This window comes from Cavia porcellus, unplaced genomic scaffold (assembly GCF_034190915.1).
Source record: "Cavia porcellus strain 051 isolate PalLab524CR breed Dunkin Hartley unplaced genomic scaffold, mCavPor4.1 scaffold_14, whole genome shotgun sequence".
Lineage (NCBI taxonomy): Eukaryota > Metazoa > Chordata > Mammalia > Rodentia > Caviidae > Cavia > Cavia porcellus.
In genome coordinates, this window is record NW_026947497.1 from 2523936 (window position 1) to 2543110 (window position 19175).

The following is a 19175-nucleotide window of genomic DNA, read 5'->3' on the forward strand; positions in this document are numbered from 1 at the left end:
AGGAGGCAACGAAGAGTTTGTCATTCTCTCTTCAAAGACAAACCCTCACAGCTCCTATAAAATTTGGTGGCTGTGTCATTTTATTTAAGGGTTTTATCACAGGTTTATTTTCCAGAGTGCTTCAGATTACTCTGTTTCCTTTATTTTCAATCAGAAAAGCCTGTCTGAAGTGTGTTATTGCAAATGTGCAAAATTTACACTTATGCCTACATGAGTATGACTGATACACCCATCTTAGAAATTTAGTATTAGGGCTGAAATTAAGTCACTGCTAACTCTTCATCAAATCTGCAGTCAAACTATCACAGAAGTGTTCTGAAGTTATTGAGAACATACTAGAGTCACATCCATAAACTTAGAGCTTCTAAAAAGTCTTAGTGTCTGATTAAATACAGCATAGCCCTTCTAGGAACTTAGTAACTCAAATAAAAATGGCTCCAGAGAATAGCAAAAAAAAACAATAATTGTCCTTATGGTCTCTTCTTTTAAAAGGCATTAATTACATTCTGCCAATGACAGTGGCAAGTGACAGGTTCTCTGAGCACTTCTCCTCTTCTTTCTCCCTCTTAGAGCTACAATGGGATTTGTCCCACATAGTAAACAGTATTTCCCTTCACTCTGCCTGACAGGAGTAGCGCATATTTCCAGGGGGAGAACCCAGGCCCCGAGCACAGCTCACTTGCCAGCCTCATGTGCCCAGCCTAAAAGCTGACCCTGAACTGCTCTGTGAGCATCCTGAACCAGCTGTCCAGCAGGACAGCAGCAGCAGCAGCAGGAAGTCAGGTGGCAGAAGCTGCCATGCTCTCCTCAGGACCACAAGCATGGACAGACCCATTGCCTGGGTCTCCAGGAGGAGGCCCACAGGTGAGCAGCCTGGGAAAGGGCCAGCAGAGTAGTGTCCGCATGTGCAGCCTACTGCTTGCTGGTGTTCTGACCATACCTCCTGTGACAGAAGCTGCTATCTACTGCGCCCCGAGTACAGTACTCCCTGGGCAGGGAGGACCCTCTGTGCAACTCCTGGATACCAAGGGCCACTGTGTACTCCTTCCATCAACTTAAGTAAAATGAGGAGGGCTGTCTGGACTCTCTTTCCGTGCCTCATCATGATGCCTTGGCTAATGCCCCTTCTGTTTGAACCAGGAGCTGTCTACTTTTCTCTCCTTGCTCTGCAAAGTGAGCAGCTTAAAGAAAGCAGGGGGCCAAGACTCAGATCCCTGGCTCTGCCCACCTCAGTGGGTCAGCTGCACAGTCTTACTGGGGTTTCCCTAGGCAAGAGCGACTCTACTAAGTGACTGCTATCCAGAGTGCCGCCCAGGTCGGCACCTCCACTGGGTCTGAAAGACATGCTTGGCCCTAGACAGACTCAGCATCCTGCAGGAGCAACAACTCAGAGTCCCCTGCGAAACAGACAGAGGCAAACCCCTCTTCACTTCATCTATAATAATGGGTTGTCAACTCCACCACGTAGCAAGGATCTTCAAACCAACACAGGAAATGAATCCGAGTCACTCAAATAAATATTCACAAATTTTATGTCACAATTTTATAATTCCATCCTATTTCGTTGAAATACTGAAAGGGTCCTTGTCTTTTATACTCTTGATACTCCACTACAGTGTGAGCATATAGTAAGCACTAATAATTGATAGTGAGTAAATACACTTATAATTTCCATTACTATATATCTAAGTGATTGTCCTGAGGACAGTAATGTTATATTTACATTGTCTTCCCTACCACTGAGGACCAACATCATACCAGAGTCCTAGAGGTGCTTTAAAAGGAATTATTAAGCACACTTACGTGGAACACTGTGTGTGTTCTAGGCTTGGCCTGGGGCTGCAGAGCTGATTTAAGGAGGTCTCTTCCCTCCAAAATCAAGAGTATACATGGGGGGAAAAAAGCAAAGTAAACAGGCAAGTAACTAGCATGCTAGCACATTTCAGAGAAGCAAATAATCTAAGTCATAAGGACAAAAAAATAAAATTGCCAACTTTTTAAACAAATACAAAAATTAGCATGCATGCATGCATATTCAAACAATTCAAGATATCCAACTACACATGTAAATACTTAGTATCCAGGAAATGTGAATCACAGTAGCACAATGAAATGTGAGAAGTTACAAAACAGCGTCACAAACACTAGTCGAAAACTTGTAATGGGGCTGGGGATTTAGCTCAGTGGCACAAGAGCCCACCTTGCAGGCACGCAGTCATGAGTTCAATCCCTGGAACCAAAAGAAAAAAAAGAAAGAAAACCTGTTTGGACCAACAACTAGCAGTCAAATGTCTTGGCCTGGGTTTTTCTGACACCAGAAGGACTTGGATCAGGTCAAAACCATGATGGTAATAGACAGGAGGGAAGAGATCAGAAGCCCCACAAAGACTGCACAGTTTTGTCACCGTTTTTAAGTTAATTTTGTATCACGTTATGACACAGGACATAAAATTTCCTATAGAGGTGGTCTCAACACCACACTCCACATTGTACTGTATTTCCACCACCCCAAATGAGGGACCTGTAGGTAATTCTGGGTGCTGTCATTGTTTCTACTAGAGCTTATGGGTAATTTAAGAAGAAAAGGGGAAAAGTATTAATCAAAATTATACTCATCTTCAGGGAAATCTTAAGACTAAGATTTTATTTTTAAATCATTTCATAGGTCTGTAATTGAAATCAAAAGAATTCAACACAAAGAAAATAATCTCAAATGCCAGCAAGATAAAAACTTTCCACAAACTCTTATGAGTGCTACATATATAAAATGTCTCATATAAATATATGCATACAAACATGACATACAAAACAGCATTCAAGTCCTCAAATGTCCATGATTTACTGCAACTACAAACCTTAACTCATTTAACAGCAAGTAACAAGATACTACTTGGTCTGCCTATTGACAGTGAACAGTGTTACCCAACTTATGGTCGCTCTTGACCCAAATAATGCCACTAGCATGCTCACTCTCAGGTAGGAGTACTGCAAGTAACAGTAAGATTTTTAAGCAATGATTTGCACATTTAGAAGAATATTACTTTGTACATCCTTAGTAACATGCTGTTCACTCCTCCCCCAGAAAAGTTACTTTTTGAGAAGGAGTAAATTGATATGAAAATGAAACCACTAGGTAATTATGAAATTAAGGTAAATCACATGAATGGTTATATTCATTTTCTACAACAATTGGTCCATTTAATTTTCAGAATACTCTAAAGAAATATCAGCCTCAAAGAAATGTAATGTAAAACTAAAAGCAAAGTTATGTAGCTCCTAAAGAGTATACTTTATCCCTTAGTCATTTCACTGATAAAGACAACCAAGACTTAGAAACATCTGTTGCATATACAGTAGGGCAACAGTAAGATAGATATACAAACACCGGAGAAAGCCCCTGACTTAGATTAAGAAGATGAATTTATTAATGTGTTTATGCCAGAACTACTCCCCATCAAGCTCCTGGAAAGAAGGCTCATCTCTGGCATTGGTCTCAGTCCAATCATCTTGATGAGGTCCCTTAAAGGAATCCTCTTCTGTAGGGCCTACAGCTTTAACATTCTGAGACGCTCAAGCTGCAATGCTATACCATCCATAAAGGTGTTAGCACTGCAGACCTGGATAGCCTGGCAGGCACTGTCACAGAGTTAGGAACCCTTGACTCTGGCAAGGTCACCTTTAGGGTGACATGGCCTCTATCAACAAGACAGAAGTCCCTGGTTCCCAGCAAAGACTTCTGAGAATGATTAAGGCAACTCTGCCACCCTAAAGACGATACAGCAGATTTACAAAGCATGGAGTCAAGCTGAAAATTTCAGGGCCAAATTCAAGTCTCACCTAAAAACTGGGAGTGACCTTAAAAGTGGCTTGAGTGTTAGTCAAGGCTATGTTGCAGTTCGAATCCATATCTCCATCTACAACTCCAGATGGACATTTATGGAAATGGACATGACTCTCCATGGTGGTCCTCTCATCTGTTGAGAATTTTGTTAGTATTTTCTGCTAGTCTTTTCTCCTTTTGCATATGGTTACTTTTGTACACTGAAAATGCTTACTTTTTATGCCACTAAATTTGTTAATTGCTTTGTAAATTACAGTTTTCAGAGGCTTATAAAGATGTCTCCATCAAGACAGTTTACTAACAGTCTCGTATACTAATATTTATATTTACATTGTCTTTGAACTTTATTTACACTTTTAATACCCGGGAATGCTTTCTATATATGGTGTTAAATATGGCCAGTAGCCACAGCATAATACTAAATGGTCCATGCTTTTCCTATTTAATTGAAACGTTGTGCTATCATCTTGGTAAGGCTCATTATATAGAGAACCTCTTGCTAGATTATGTCTAATGATACCCACTTCTGTGCCAATACTCCTCCTCAGTTTGTAAATTTTAATTCCTTTCATTTCCTTAGAGTTTCATTTTTAATTTCATTTCTACAGACAGAATAATTTATTTTCTAAAATTAATGCACTAAAAATCTGAACATGGAATACTACGAATTGTTTAGATTTGCTCATCTAAAGTGTTTTACCAATTCCCTAATTCTGTGTTACAATTTTAACAGAATTATGTTCAAAACTGAAGAACAATATATACACTCACATATCTAATAGGCCTTAACTAAAAATTTAGTACTACTAAGTTAATCTACAAGTCCTTCACTCTATACTTATTTCATTTTACGAATGCAAAAATAAAAGAATAAGACAGCAACATTTCTTCCATCATCTTACACTTTACATGGAAAACATATTCAAAAAATCTCTAATAAGCGTCCCTTATTTTTACGTACAATAATTCTTAAGACTGCAGAACTTGAAACAGGCCAGTTGGGCCCAAGTTAAGGGAGACACTGGACCCTTGAGGCGGTGGCTGTGCCAACTCACGATGCAGTGAGCGATGGTGGAGCAGGGTGAAGCCGTGGGCACGGCCAGCAGCACAGTAAATCAACAATGAGATCTTTCAGAGGCCCTGGGAGACATGCTGGCTTGGCTTCGCAGGGTTAGAACAAGAGGCAGCAGAACCAGTTCCCAAGTGGCCATGAGTCTGTTTATTTTATTTTGCTTATCTAAAATCAGGGCAGATGATGCCAGTGGCTTGGAAGGACCAGAAAGCGTTCCTGGGCTTCAAGAGGAGAAAGCTGTCTGCTTCTCAATAGGGGAGCTGTTTGCTCAGTGAATGCTAAAGCTGAAACCCATTTGAGACCATAAAAGGTGTGAGTATTTCTTCCTCTCATCCTCTAATGTTTTTAGTCATGTGTTTCAAAAGAGATAAAAAGCACTTCCTCCACAACTCTGGACAAGCACACAGGCAACCCCAGAGCTACTGCTGCCAGAGGGAGAACACAGGGATGAACGCAATGGCTACTTCTAAGCATAACTGAAGCTTTCCAGAAAAGCAACAAATATTTAAGATGTGAATTATAGTATTTGCCTTAATTGGACCAGGCTAATAATGAAAAAGCCTAGAAAAATATGGAGGAGAAATTCTAAGGACCATTCTTCTTTCATATAAAAACTAAATGTTGACAGAATTCAAGCAAGATAAAATGAAACTTGTAATAGCAAACTTTTGTATTTGAGGGCAGCTTCAGAATGAAATCATTTGTGACAATCTTTGTACTTTAAAAGTGGAAGTTATTTAAGGAGGCGTAGAAAGAATCAATGAAGTTTTTCATCCCTTCTTGTGTCATGTCATGGTAAAAGTGTTTTAATAATCTACACATTATATACAACAAATACATTTAGCCTAACAAACAGTTTTCTAAGTGTTTTTTGACTCACAAAAAAGATCATTTGCTCAGAGAATCTGAAGTGATGGAAATGCATAGTTTATTCAGTACTTAGAACTTTATACCAATTATACCAGTTAATTTGAAAGCTTTACACAGTGCTTCGAGAGGATACCATTTGCAAGAAAGGTACATTTAAGTAATGGGTCTCATCTGCAATCAGATATTTGCAAGTGGAAATTGTTAATGCTGCCCGCTGTGAAAAGAACATTTTCCTTCAGCAGTGAGGAGCACTGTCCCCCTCCCCCATACCAGAGACAAAGCAAGGACTCCTCAGTGCAAGGAGGTGAACTCTCCCTGCCACCCCTGGAATGGCACCGCTCAGTTTCCTTGCCAAAGAAGGGTTTTCAGAACTGCTCGGCTATCATTAACTGAACTGCACCTTGGGAACTCGTGAGGCATGACCCTCCTTGCATAAGAAACAGGGCTTCAGGGAGGTTTGCAAGGGACACATCAAAGCACTGCCAGAAGAAACCAAGTGCCACCTCCTTACCTCAGAGAAGCCACTAGGTCTGACAAGGTGTCTTCTGCTTTCACTTCTACTTTAGTTATCGCAGCTGCCTCAGTTAAGAAGCAAACATTATACACAGATAAGCGAAACAATTAAGAGTCCACGGCCGGCCACAGAGCACAGCCAGGGCACAACACAGCGCTTTCTGGAGCCCAGCTGGCTAAGGTCAGAACACCTGCACAGGATCAATGCAACACCTCTTCTTCAGGCCCACGCTGGTAAGTACCTCTGATGTCAGTGCCATCTAACACCGAGTGATGCCGCCCAGTCAAAGAGCTTGAGCTCCCTGCACCATGGGCTCTGAGGTGGAGTCCGCTGTCTCGATGAGGCACTCAGACTGGCACCCACACCTGGTGAGGAGATGGCTACACTGACAGACAGCAACACAGCATCCACCCTGCGTGACCCTGTACAGGTCCCTGTGGGAGGTGACAGCCTTGCCTTTCCTGGTCCCCAGGAACTTGGGCACAGAATGCATGAAGATGAGAGTGAGTCACTGACACACTACCAGCATTTGGAGCTCTGCCTCTGAGAAAAGATTCTGAGACTGCAGTTTGGCCACAGAAACCTAGCAAACTGGGGCGTGTCCTCAGAGCTGACACATCTGCTGAAAGAGAGGCTTCATGTGTCAAAGCCCGATTCACACAGACAGAGCAACTAACTTCCTGAAGATGTTCTCTTCAGCCCAGTCACCGAAGTACAGAAAGAATGAGTACTGTCTTTAGACTGTAAATGTATCTGGTCATATGGTCCAAAGATTAAACAGCTAGTCGATGGTCACCTATAAAACTCTCTCTTGGCAGACACCTTCCCTTACATTCCCAACCCCACGGGAGGCTCAGGGCAGTGGGCACTGGGTCGGGAAGCTTCTCCAGTCAGACACAGTGTTCAGGGCTTCTCCACAGATCAGAGTTGCCAAGTATTCACTGCTCTTTTGGGGATAACTCTTCTTTTTCTAAAGTTCCATGTACACTACAATTCAATCTTAAGTTAGAACTGCAAAACCTGCCACTTCAGGATGGGAATCCTCACTATGAATCTACGTAATCTGTTATCCAAAAGCAATGATAAGGAAAACACAGTTACAACTGAGCAGTCCGGGAGAATTCTTTAATTACATCTTACACATTGTTTAGCCTTTTCATCTACTGGGTGTGTGGCAAAACAACTAAACACATCTTGAAATGATGCGTGCCTGTGTGTTACAGACTTCAGCTGATGCTCTTCAAAATTCCTGCACCAGAAGTCTGGCCTGGAATGTGAAACTAAAATTTATCAAGCTTTATCATGATTTTTATGCACACTGCACTTACAAAAATCTTCAGGCTATGCAAATAGGACTTCGTACAAAAACTATTTTTCCCCACAATAAATATACCTGAGCTGAATTAATGCTAGATTTTAGAAATGGAAAGGAAAAATTGAAAGTCTGATGCTAGTAATTGTGTTGGCACCTTTCTGCAAAACACCCAGTAGACTTGCTTACAATGTTGAGTACTTGACTGTTCACAAATCCCCTTTACTGTAATATCCAGAATTATTTTTAAATGTATTAGCCAGTTATTTTGGACTCACAAAGCATTTCATTGTGCTAATAAAGTCTCTTCCTCCAATATGAAATGTATACACATACACACCTGAGATTAAGTGTGCACACGTGCAGAGTCGTTGCCCAGAATGAGGCATCCAGAGTGTGCAGTTTCCAGCCCCGCGCCCCAGCTCTCCTTCCTCGGCTCCCTATCTATGCTTTGAGAACAAGGCCCTGTGATCTATGATTCATAAGGCTGAAGGCAGAGAAAGGGAGATGATGCTGCACACCAAGATGGTCTTGGTGCTTCCTGTGGCTCCCAGCTGGAAGGGGCTTTATTCCTGGAGATGTTATAAATGAAGGAGCTTCCTACATGACAATGGGCCATAAATAATGGAATATGAGGACTGAGATTATTTACAAGTGGGAGTAGCCACGCATCTCAAGCAGCTATGTTGTGATGCAAGTTTTTATGAACATCTGAACTCCAAAGGTTCAGGAGTCAGGGACATCAGAGCCCACAGCCCATGTTCTAAAACCATAACCAAGTATACTGTATGTGTGGGAGAATAATATATACAAATATATCTTTTTCTCTCTAGTAAGGGCCTTGGAAAATTCCAATTGTACATTTTTTAAAAAGAAATTAAGCTGTACCTGCATACGAACTGACTTGATTCTGCATGCCAATTCTCTTTGTAGCCTACAGGAGCATAGTTAGCTGTCAGAACCCAGAGATAGCCAGGCCTAGAACAATGAATTCAGTGGCTTGTTCTCGAGAACATTCCAACACTGACTTAATAATAAAAAGCTACATGTTGCCCAACTTTTAAAAGAAAGCATATATTTATCAAGTTATCCTAATGAGTCAAATACTTTAATTATTTATGTCCTAGACAGCTTGATAAAACATTTCCTATGAAAAGACCGGGATATAAAATACTGCTTAGCTACGTAAATTAAGAAAACTCAGCCCATTATTACCTTACCTAACACTTCAGTTCAACTATGCCAGTTGTACTGCGAACTCCAGAGATACTCATCATTACATTCACATTAATAAAAGAAACACTGCCCATGATTAAAATTCCTGTTTGTCTACACAGAAGTATGTTCTTCACTGCCAAGATATTTTAAATGCCTACCATTAGCACAAAGCTGCAAAAAAACGGAAAGACTTAAAATTTTTTAAAAAATTATTTCTCACTAGCCAATTATTATTATGTTCTATTTTAATAATGATCATTTCAGCTCACAAAAATTATCAATATGGCCGTATATGCACTCAAATATTTTGCGAAAAAACATGGTACTTGTGTAAAGAACAGAAAAACTAAATTATATACTCCATGTTAAAAGTTTGGTTTGAAAATTAATATTACAAAAAAAATTATGACATCAATTTTAAAAATTGCTGGGAAAAAAAATTGCTTTCAAATAGTAAAATCTGTGACCAAACCTAGTAAAGTGAAAGTAGTGTATAAATGTTTTCTGATTTAAAGATCTTGTTCAAATTTTTTAAAAACTTCTGGGTTTACTTGGCAAGACAAGAATTAGTTAAATTAATATATTTAAAAGGGACTATCATTTGAAATTCGTGATCTTAAAGATGTATGTAGAAAATATAATTAACATGAAATGGGACAATAAAAAATACTAAAATATTTTTGAAACAAACACTAAAATTATGAAAAATATAACCTCTATGCTAGGAGACTAATTTAAAAAGTCAAGAGTTAGTTAATTCTCACTTACGTTAATAATCACAGCAATGCAATGGACAATGCATCATTTCAAGATTTATCTACCCATGACTATAAATACAGCTTTAATTTTGGGAGAGCACTTAATGTTTTTTAAGTCTATGAAAACACAGCCCACATATTCAATTGTGTTCTTCTACTGTATTCCTTCACGTTGCTTCTCTTGGTCTCTGGAGCAAGAGAATTAAAGCCATTGAGCATCTCCTTTGTGAAAAGACATTGAGCCCATTCTTTTTATTACCTAATTTAATCTTTACAACCAGCCCTATCAGCTCAGGAGTATTAATCTTATTTACCTAATGAGGTATTTAAAAATCATAAAAATGTGGTAAGTTCCTGCAGTCACAGACTGTGTCCCGGCTTCTCCTCCCCTTGAGTTCTGCTGCTGTCTGGCACCAGACTGACATGCCGTGGGCTCGGAATGCTTCAGGTCTTCTGAAGATGAAGTGTGGGCTGCAGCTGACCATTTCCCTGTGAATTTCTCTCTTTCCCCTCCAGAAGTTATGGAGAAAACCCATTTACAAGTTATTCAGATTCACTTCTCCACCACTTCCTACTTTACATTAATACATCATTTAAACAGAACCATGGCACTTAACAAGGCTTATTTTCCGCCAAGTTGTTTTCTAGGTAGATGACACAGGTACTTCACTCAGTTACAAGCAGTTGTGAAAACAATCTGGATGATAAAAAGTATTATAAAAGCATAAAAAGACTCATGTACTTGGATCTGAACTGAACACACACAGAATGCACATTCATGTAGCATACTTTATTACATAATGCACACATAGCAATTACATAAAATGGATCTTCACACCTAGTCCCATTTCACTGACACTGTAATCATCAACTACACACTGAATGACATAGTGTAAGACATGAAGCCAGAACTTTCTGGACATTGTTTTGTGGTGAAAAAGTTAGAAAAATTCACCTGGGAGAAGAGATTTTAACTAAGGATATAAAAGCAAAGTACTAGGAGCAAACAAAATATTTAGAATCCTATTTTTACTTTCTTAAAAAACTAACACTTGTGAATTACTTTCACTGATAAATCAGCTGAGTGGTCATTCATTTTTGTTAATGTATTGTTCTATAAAAACTTTTTAAAAGTTAATCAAAATAGCTCCATCAGTAAAACATCATTTGGAAAAATTAAGCTGTACAGTCATTCACCAAGGAAATTCAAACATCTCTAATTATCAATTTAATGATCAATTGTAAAGCATGCATCAGTACTGCAAGTGCAGAGCAGAAGGCACACAGGACAACAGGCACAGGGACGAAGTGTGCATGACACAGCTGTGCACACACACAGGTCCGGGAAAATGGTGGAAGTACACACCGCAGTGTGATGTTGTCACCTCAAAGAGCACCCTGACCAGCCTTCAAAGTGGATTTTCCTGAAAGCACATGCGAACATTCCCAGGAGAAGAACAGATATTCGCACACATGCCAGTCAGGAAGAGCAGTACCACTTCTCTTCTCTGCAGGTGTTCTGTGTTGAGTTGTGAGAAATGCTGGCCACTGCCTTTCCTGTCAGCCCCACCGAGAGCACATGGGGACTGTGACCCATGTGGTGAGACTCCAGGGCTAATGTCTTCAGAATCACCAGCCATTCCCACTGCACAGATATCTGCTTCAGAGTCCCACTGAACTGACTGAAAGCTGGCCCTGCAATCCCCGCACTCTGCAGGCTGATACAGAAGGGTACCACTAGTTCAAGGCAGTGGTGAGTTCAATGCCAGCCTCGGCTACACAGTGAGGTTGAGGCCAGCCTGATCTACAGAGAGATACTGTAGATCAACTGACCAAAAATAAATAAATAGGCTAAAACTTCCTAGAAAACAGCGTGATTTCTTATAAGCAAATGTCTACTGTGGCTTTTTAGTTAACAAGATTTTAAGTATAAGTAAGATAATATAAGATATACATTGTTTGGATATTTTTAAACTATTACATTTGTTAATGGCTGTGAATACAAGGGTCAAAATAATCAAAAACATCCACTTCAGCTGATTGATGAACAAAGGCAAAATGCAAGGAACTGATCCCAAGAACCCTTCTCCTTTGGAGCGCACCTACTGAGGGTCAAAGCCTAGAAAAGCAGCTCAGCACTGTGAGGGGTGACCCAGGCCATCTGCCAGCTCCCACTTTCCTCACCCACCCTGCTCCTGACACTGGGTGGCACCCCAAAGCAGGGATTCAGTAAGCCTGTGAGGAGCAGGCACTCATCCACCTGGGGTCTCTGACAATCACAGGGAGCCTGTGAGGAAGAGCCTGACCCTCCTGGCTGCAGACTGAATCAGCAGAAATCACATCCCTTTACCATGACGGAAACTGAAGGTCCTTGTGCGTGTGCATATGAGAGACACAGAGATTGATTGGGGGCCAAGACTGACCACCTGAGAGCACAGCTGATGTGGTTCCTCCTTCTGAGGACTGCAGTAAAGCAGAAGGATGCTGGGTGCCCTGGGAAGCTGGAAAGGGCTCCCAGATGGGACAGTCAAGCAACAGGAGGGCAATCCCATGGAAATCAACTCCAGGGACTTACGTGGGACCTAGGCTCTCTCTATAAAACAGGGACAACAGTGGTAACCTCTTAGAGCAGTCTAGGCAGTAAGTGAACTATTGTGAAAAGCCCAGGATAGAATAGCATCCGAAACGTGCAACTCAGTAAGTATTATTCTTGAGGTTCACGTTGGAAAAAACAGTCTGTGTAGTCCTCATCAAAGTGATTTGCAAATATAACTACACGTGGCAGCCTCCGCACTTCACACACTGGGTCTGTGTCTTCTCCTTGCTGCCAGGAGCCTAGGGCTGTGCACATGCTAAGTTCATGCTTTATCCATGAGCTCCATCCCCAGCTTGTGGGTCTGGGTTTTTAAAACAGAGGTTCAACCTGGGCATGGTGGTGTATGTCTGTAAACGCAACACTCATGAGGCTGAGACAGGAGGACTACTGTGAGGAGGCCAGCCTGGACTACATAGCAACTTCAAGGCCAGCCTGAACTATACAGCGAGATTCTATCTCAAAAAATATAATATTATATTAACTTGCAATAGTTCATAAAGATCTAGTCTCAAAAAAACCCTTACACCAAATATTCACCTTAAATTAATTTATAGAACACTTTAGGAACTCCAACCACAAAATTTCAAAGTAGACATGCCTGTCTTTCTCATGAGAGAAAACACAGAGAAACAGCTTTGGAAGAAATCACACAAGTGACAGGCAAACGGCCCTTCATTAAGGAGACATTCGGACTCCAGGCGAACTTCTGAGAGGCAGAGGTCATCCTTAGTTAGCCAGTCCTAAACCCTTAACCTGCAAGCCAGGGCATCTTCTTAAAACTGCAGCTTTAAGCAGTCACCCTGCACAGGGTTCCACGCCTCTCCAGGTACCCTAAGTCCACTTGTGCTGAACAATCAACCCCTCAACTAAAACTTTAAGATCTTTAACTGGAAGTAAATGCACGCATAATGAAGAGAGTAAAATCATGTGAAAAGCAGGCACCTACTGAAAGAATCTCTCACAAGCTACTGACTGTTTAAAAAATTCTCTTTCACAATTATACCAGTCTGCAAATGCACACTGGTCTTTGAAAATGAACAACAGAAGAGAAAGTTCTGAGTCTCCCCAAAAATAATGAGGAACAAATTACATAATCACTTTTTAAAAACTGCTAGTCGACTGCATAAAAGTAACTGAAAGCATTTTTCTGCTGGGTATCTGCACATCCCAAGAAAAAGTGCGGCATCTGCAAGGAGCCCACTGAGGCTCACCCTCTCATCGCAAGCACTGAGAGCCGCAGGGTCCCAGCACATTCTAGAGCTGCAAGTCACTCATACCAGTCAAATTCATGTACCCAAGAGGTGCACAAAGCAAGCCACGCTGCCCAGTGAAGGCAACACAGCGCACCCTGATACAGCCATGACGGCTTGGAAGGGGCCGCAGAGAGGACAGCAGGAAACCAGCGGCAGCGCGTAATGTCAACAGCACATCCTCTCAGCAAGGAACGAGGCACGGAAAAAGCCTTTAAGTAGTGGAAAAACTTGACTTCAGCACCACTAGGAGTATTCTGGAAGTGATTTCAGTACACAGAGTGTCGTACTATCGATTACTGAAACTTGTTTAAAGGAGTAAATGTATATCCATGGCCTGTATTAAATACAAATAAACAGGCTCCCAAGACTCACAGTGCAGACTAAGTGGAAACTCTAAGTCTCATTTATTTTATGTACCATATGTGCCCAGGATCAGGTTCATGAGCCACGGGGCTCCAGTTTCTTCACTCAAGGGAAAGAACAGCCGCCTCCTGGGACAGATGGGCACAGAAGCTGAGACACTGAGGACATGGACACTTCTGCCAACCTGCCCTGCCCCATCTCCAGGTTCTCCAAGACTCAGGAATATACAATCAGCCAGTTTATTAAAGTCAGTAACTCTAAGAGGAAAATCAGAAACTCTACTCCATCGTACAAAAACAATGGCATGCATTGCAATTAATAATATTTTAGAAGCAGCCTTTCTCAAATTTGATTGTAATTTACATGGGAGGTGCTGCGTGAGCATGAGAGTGACATTCTCTGCCCAAAAACAGCTCCCACGAATGTGACCAAGTAAAGCTCAATTGTTCACTGGCATGTTGTGCTGTTATTAATGTAATCTATGTGCTAAAAGAAGCCCATGTTAAAACGGCCCCGGCCCAGCCCAGGAAGAGTTTGGATGACCTTTGTAGAAGGACCCGGCCACAAGGGCACAGCCTTGGACTCTCCTACTCACGACACCCACTGTCTGCTGAAGGGCGTATGTGCAGACCTTTGCTTCCCATCTGAATTCTGACCTTTCCTGGCCAGTGACAGGTGACTCTTCTGATACTGAGCAGGACAGTGATGAGGAAAACAGCCAAAGCTCTAAATGAACCACACTACTGAGCTGTGAGGTCCAGCATGTTACCTGTTCCACGTTACATGTGTGAAGCACGCTCTCCACTTGCAATAATTTCACTCTGTGAGAGGTTTACAGGAGGGACACCTCCCCATTGTGGAAGTCACAGAGGAGTGTGCGTGCGCGTATGTGCGCATCCATGTTATGTACAGAATTCCTAGCACGAAGGCACTTGGATTCCAGGCGACTGACTGTGGCTTGTGAAAAGAAATAACCTTTCTGTCCAAGGAACGACTCCTACAGCTGTGGAGCTTAACCAAAACATGGTGTACCCCCAGCTCCACAGCTCCTCTTCATCCTAACTTTGAGCTCAACAAGCAGTGTTCTCACCGATAATCAGCCTGGCCTGAGCACAGGAGCACAGGCTTGCTCCAAAAGCAGACACGGCCCATCTGTAGGAGGGAGAACCAGGGTTCCTACAGGGCCAGATCAGGATCACTAAGGCCTCTGGTGAGAAGCCCTCTGAACCTCGGGCCTGGGAGGACCCTGCCAAGCTGTAAGGCCAACTACCAGAAAGGTTCCAGGAGACACAGTGGGGGAACACACTGTATGCAATGCGCTGAAGCCCAGATCCGTGTCATGCACTTTAATTCACTCACAGGAGAGCCTGCTGCATCGGCACTGTCTTCTGCCATCTAACACAATAGACATGACTTGTGCATCTACACCCACCAGTGATCTCCATGACCCAGAACTGTAATTCGGTTTCCTTCCTGTATTCTACAAGTAGTAACACAGTACTTATGAACAAAGTCCAGAACATCAGACTGAAAAAGAGATGCTTACCTCTTCGTGTACATTCTTTATGAATTATTAACTCTGAAATACAAAGTAGGGGGGTTGGTACAACTGACTTACAGAGTTTCATCATTTACAGAAAAAAACGACACAATTCAGTAAGCCACATCTATTTGAAAAAATAAGCACGAGAACAATGTAATATTGTGTACCTTAGAATACATTACTACTTCATTAAAACAAGGGAAAGCAATTCTTTTCCTAGAGGTTTAAAAACATATTAATAAGAAAAAATATTAGCAGAGATCACAGAGCCCACAAGACTGACTGTCACACCACCTTTCCTGATGACAAGAGTTTTTGTTTAATTTTCTGTCTTTTAATTTTCTTCCAGACAAATACGCCATCTATGAAAGAACCAAGGAACAGGAACATTCTTCTGTCTTCTGGCATAAAATAAGGAAACCTCCAAAGACAGCAAGTATCAGTGCACAGGTCTAGAAGACGGGAAAAGCAAAGGGGAACCAGGCTGTACCACACACCACAAAGCTTCAACTGGACAAGTCTGAGGAAAATCTAATTTTGTGCAAAAATAGAAGAGTTGAGTGAGCAGGGTTCAAGTGCCAAAAGAAAGGTGCTGCTCACAGCATGACTCTGAAGAAAGAGGAAAGCCAAGCCTCTGGAAGTGGTCCTGGCCTCAGAGGCATCTCAGCTGCAAAGACCATTTATAGTCATCTCCCTTGCAGAAGGCCAGTCTTCCTGCAGCCCTAAGCAAGGAAGAAGAGAAAATCTGTTTCATTTGTCCTTCACCACTGCAGCCCCAGGATCCTTGTCAAATGAGCACTTTTGAACATATTCAGGCCTCCTAGTTAAATGTTAAGCAAACAACAGTCACACTCTTCATGTAGCATGTTGTTCTATTCTAATACAAACAGGCCTAATCTTGCCCATTAAAAAAAAAATATCTCGCAGCCTCTCCCAAAATGCATGCGAACCACTACTGAATGTTTGCATCTTCCTAAAATCTCTATGCTATGTTGGTGTGAGGCCTTCATGGGTTCAGCAACCATCCTTACAAAAAAGGCTAGGAGACCCCTCAGTCCCTTCCACATCTGAGGGCAGGATGAGCAGGTCCAGACAGCACCCCCAGTCTGCTGACTTCTGATCCAGAGCCATGAGAAACACATCTCTGTGGCTTATAAGGTATCCAGTCGATGGTAGTTCTGTTAGAATAGCCTGAGCAAGCTAAGAGCATGGGGATAAGAGAGTAAGATATTCAGCTGATATATCTTCAGAGAAACAAGTAAAAGAGTGCATATAAAAATATTTTATTGATGAAGGATATTAAAAGTTGCTATTATATTTTCATAATATGTATCTGTGCACATAAATATCACATAAAATGGATTTAATGAAAGCACCAAAAACGGTAAAGAGAGGACAGGCACTGTTTCGCTGCAACTCTAGAATCTTGCATTTCCAGCACAATGTCATCTTCCAGGAAGGAAGTCACAGGCAAAGGCCGCCCAGGCTGCAGGCCTCCCTTACTGGCCCCCAACTGTCTGATCTACTTCCCCCACACCCGAGCTGAAATATCTGCAGCTGCTCCTCAAACAAAACTGTAAGGCGCAACTCATCTGCTGAATGGCCTTAAAACAAATCCATCACAAGACTACAGAGCTTTGGGACAGGCATTATTTTAAAGACTGAATTTAGGTTTCTCCACTGCCTCTTCCACAGGGAATGTAAAGAACCTGGAGGGACAGAAGGACTACAAAATGGGTCTGTCACACCAGGGAAAGAGAAGAAGCTCTTGGATGTGAAACTAGGGGAGCTGCCCGGCTGGAGACTGATGCAGGATTTCACCCCTACAGGCAGCCCTGAAGCACTTCACAGAAGTCACTACCGGTATTACAATACGTTCATCAACGTGAAAAAAGGGGGCATCACTGGGCTTAAGATGGTGCTGGCGGCCTCTGTGCTCTGTGGGCCACTGCCTTTCCTTCAAGGAACTCAAACATGAGCCGCCACAAAGTAGCACTGAGCAGGGGCTGGTGTAGAGGGCACACTCTGCACTCTGAAGTGCAACTGCCTCATTCCGCTTCCTTCTGTGAACAGCTTCATCACGGCTCACAGATTAAGGGAGAATCAACAGTAAAAGATGACCAGGACAAGTTAAAAAAAAAAAAAAAAAAAAAAAAAAAAAACACTGGAGAAACCGAGCTGGCATCGGCACACCTTCCCCCCACCTGCGCCCTCACTCACATCAGCAATTCCATTTCCCAAGCAAAAACCCTCTCTGAACCCACTGAACCATCCCTCTGTCATTAAAGCCTGTCCTTCCACACATGCCATCTTTTCTCAACAGCAACAGTATCAGAAAATACTGAGTTAGCATTCGCCATGGCCAGGCAGTCATCTAAGCACCTTCATGTATAAGTTCATTTGCTCCCCACTGCAGGTCCAGGGGAGAGTGCTGTCCTGCAGGTAAGAAACCCAAGGCCCCTCGTAAACCAGTCCTGGTCCCACAGTACACAGGGCCGGTGAGGACCCACGCCGGTGGCCCAGTCTAAACTGCAGAACACCGGGCACTTCAGGACACGCAGCTCCCGAGCTCGGCACGCCTGCCGGTCCCGCGTGTCCTCAAGCTACTTCCTTCTTCAGCTGAGCGCCCTCTCAGCCCAATAAACAACGTATCTGCCTGGAACTGAAGGCAGAACTGACTACGACTGCCATCCCCTTTTAATTTATTAGGCGCTGTGTGCAGCGCACCATGCTAACATGCCTCATGGGCAGTTGGTGCTGTACCAGGACACCATCGTTCCTTTTCTCATCCCCTTCCTTTCTCCTTCCACTTCGTGATCCCCTTCCCATTTGCGAAACATCTCCCTCCATACCTCACTCCCGTTATTTTATTTTAACTCATGGGATTCCTCTCAGAAGAAAACCATGCAATGCTTAACCTTGTGTGTCTGATTTACTTCATCTGACATTATGGTGTCGAGGTACATTTATGTTCCTATAAATGACTCAAGTTTCTCTTTATGGCAGACTAGTACTCCACTGTGTGCAAAAAGCAAATTCTTTATCCATTCATCTGTCAGTGCATGTATAGGCCACTTCTGAGGGTTAGCTCCTATGAGTTGTGCAGTATAAACATGGGCACACATGTAACATGATGTCTTTAACTCTTCTGGGAAAATATCTAGAAGCAGAATAGCTGAGTTCAATGGAATTTCTAGTGTTAGTCTTTTGAGGATCTCCATACTGACTTTCACAGTGGTTGTGGTTAAAAAGATTTTTAAAAGAGCCAGAGATGTAGCTCAGTGAGAAGTATGATTCTGTGAATTTATTTTTAACAATACTTGGTCCAATGTTTGTGCATTTGGTATTCCATAATGCCTGCCCCACTCAGTAATTTTTCATCTGAAGCAAAGAATAAATAAAATAAGAAGTAGCCCATAAATCTGGGCATCGTTTCCATTCCACAATGCCAGGGAAGATGACAAGTGAAGCTCAGCGGTGCATGAAAAGGGATTATTGTGTGCACTATCACCAATCACCATCAGCAAGATGGCTGAGGACAAGTCCACGGATTCCTGTGTCTCCAGTTCTTAGCAGCAACAGTTTCAGGATGCACTTTCCAAAGGAGACATTGTGTTCAGATGCAGTGTTACCAGGGAGACTATTTTTTTTTTTTTTTAATGTCAACTCTGGGTCTCATTAGAAAAAATAATATGGGGAAAAAACAAAAACATGCTGCTGGAGCCCCAGCGAAGAGTGCGCTTCAGTTGGCCTGGGCTAGGATCTCGCACAGGCGGCTTTAGAAGTTTTCCAGATGACCATAATATACAGCTGCGCTTGTGAGGCATAGTTTAAA

At 42.3% G+C, this 19175-nt stretch overlaps 1 protein-coding gene and 1 long non-coding RNA gene across 4 annotated transcripts in view; both read right to left on the minus strand.

Moving 5' to 3' along the window:
• Positions 1-19175, minus strand: part of Ppp3ca (protein phosphatase 3 catalytic subunit alpha) — a 238270-nt gene that overhangs the window by 202167 nt on the left and 16928 nt on the right. The gene's annotated exons all lie outside the window — the stretch shown is intronic.
• The window catches only part of LOC134478646 (uncharacterized), a 62025-nt gene that overhangs the window by 26637 nt on the left and 16213 nt on the right, over positions 1-19175 (minus strand). The window contains exon 2 of the long non-coding RNA XR_010051387.1: positions 1-19175. This exon is cut by the window's left edge and continues 26637 nt beyond it; it is cut by the window's right edge and continues 11751 nt beyond it. This is a non-coding gene — a long non-coding RNA (uncharacterized LOC134478646).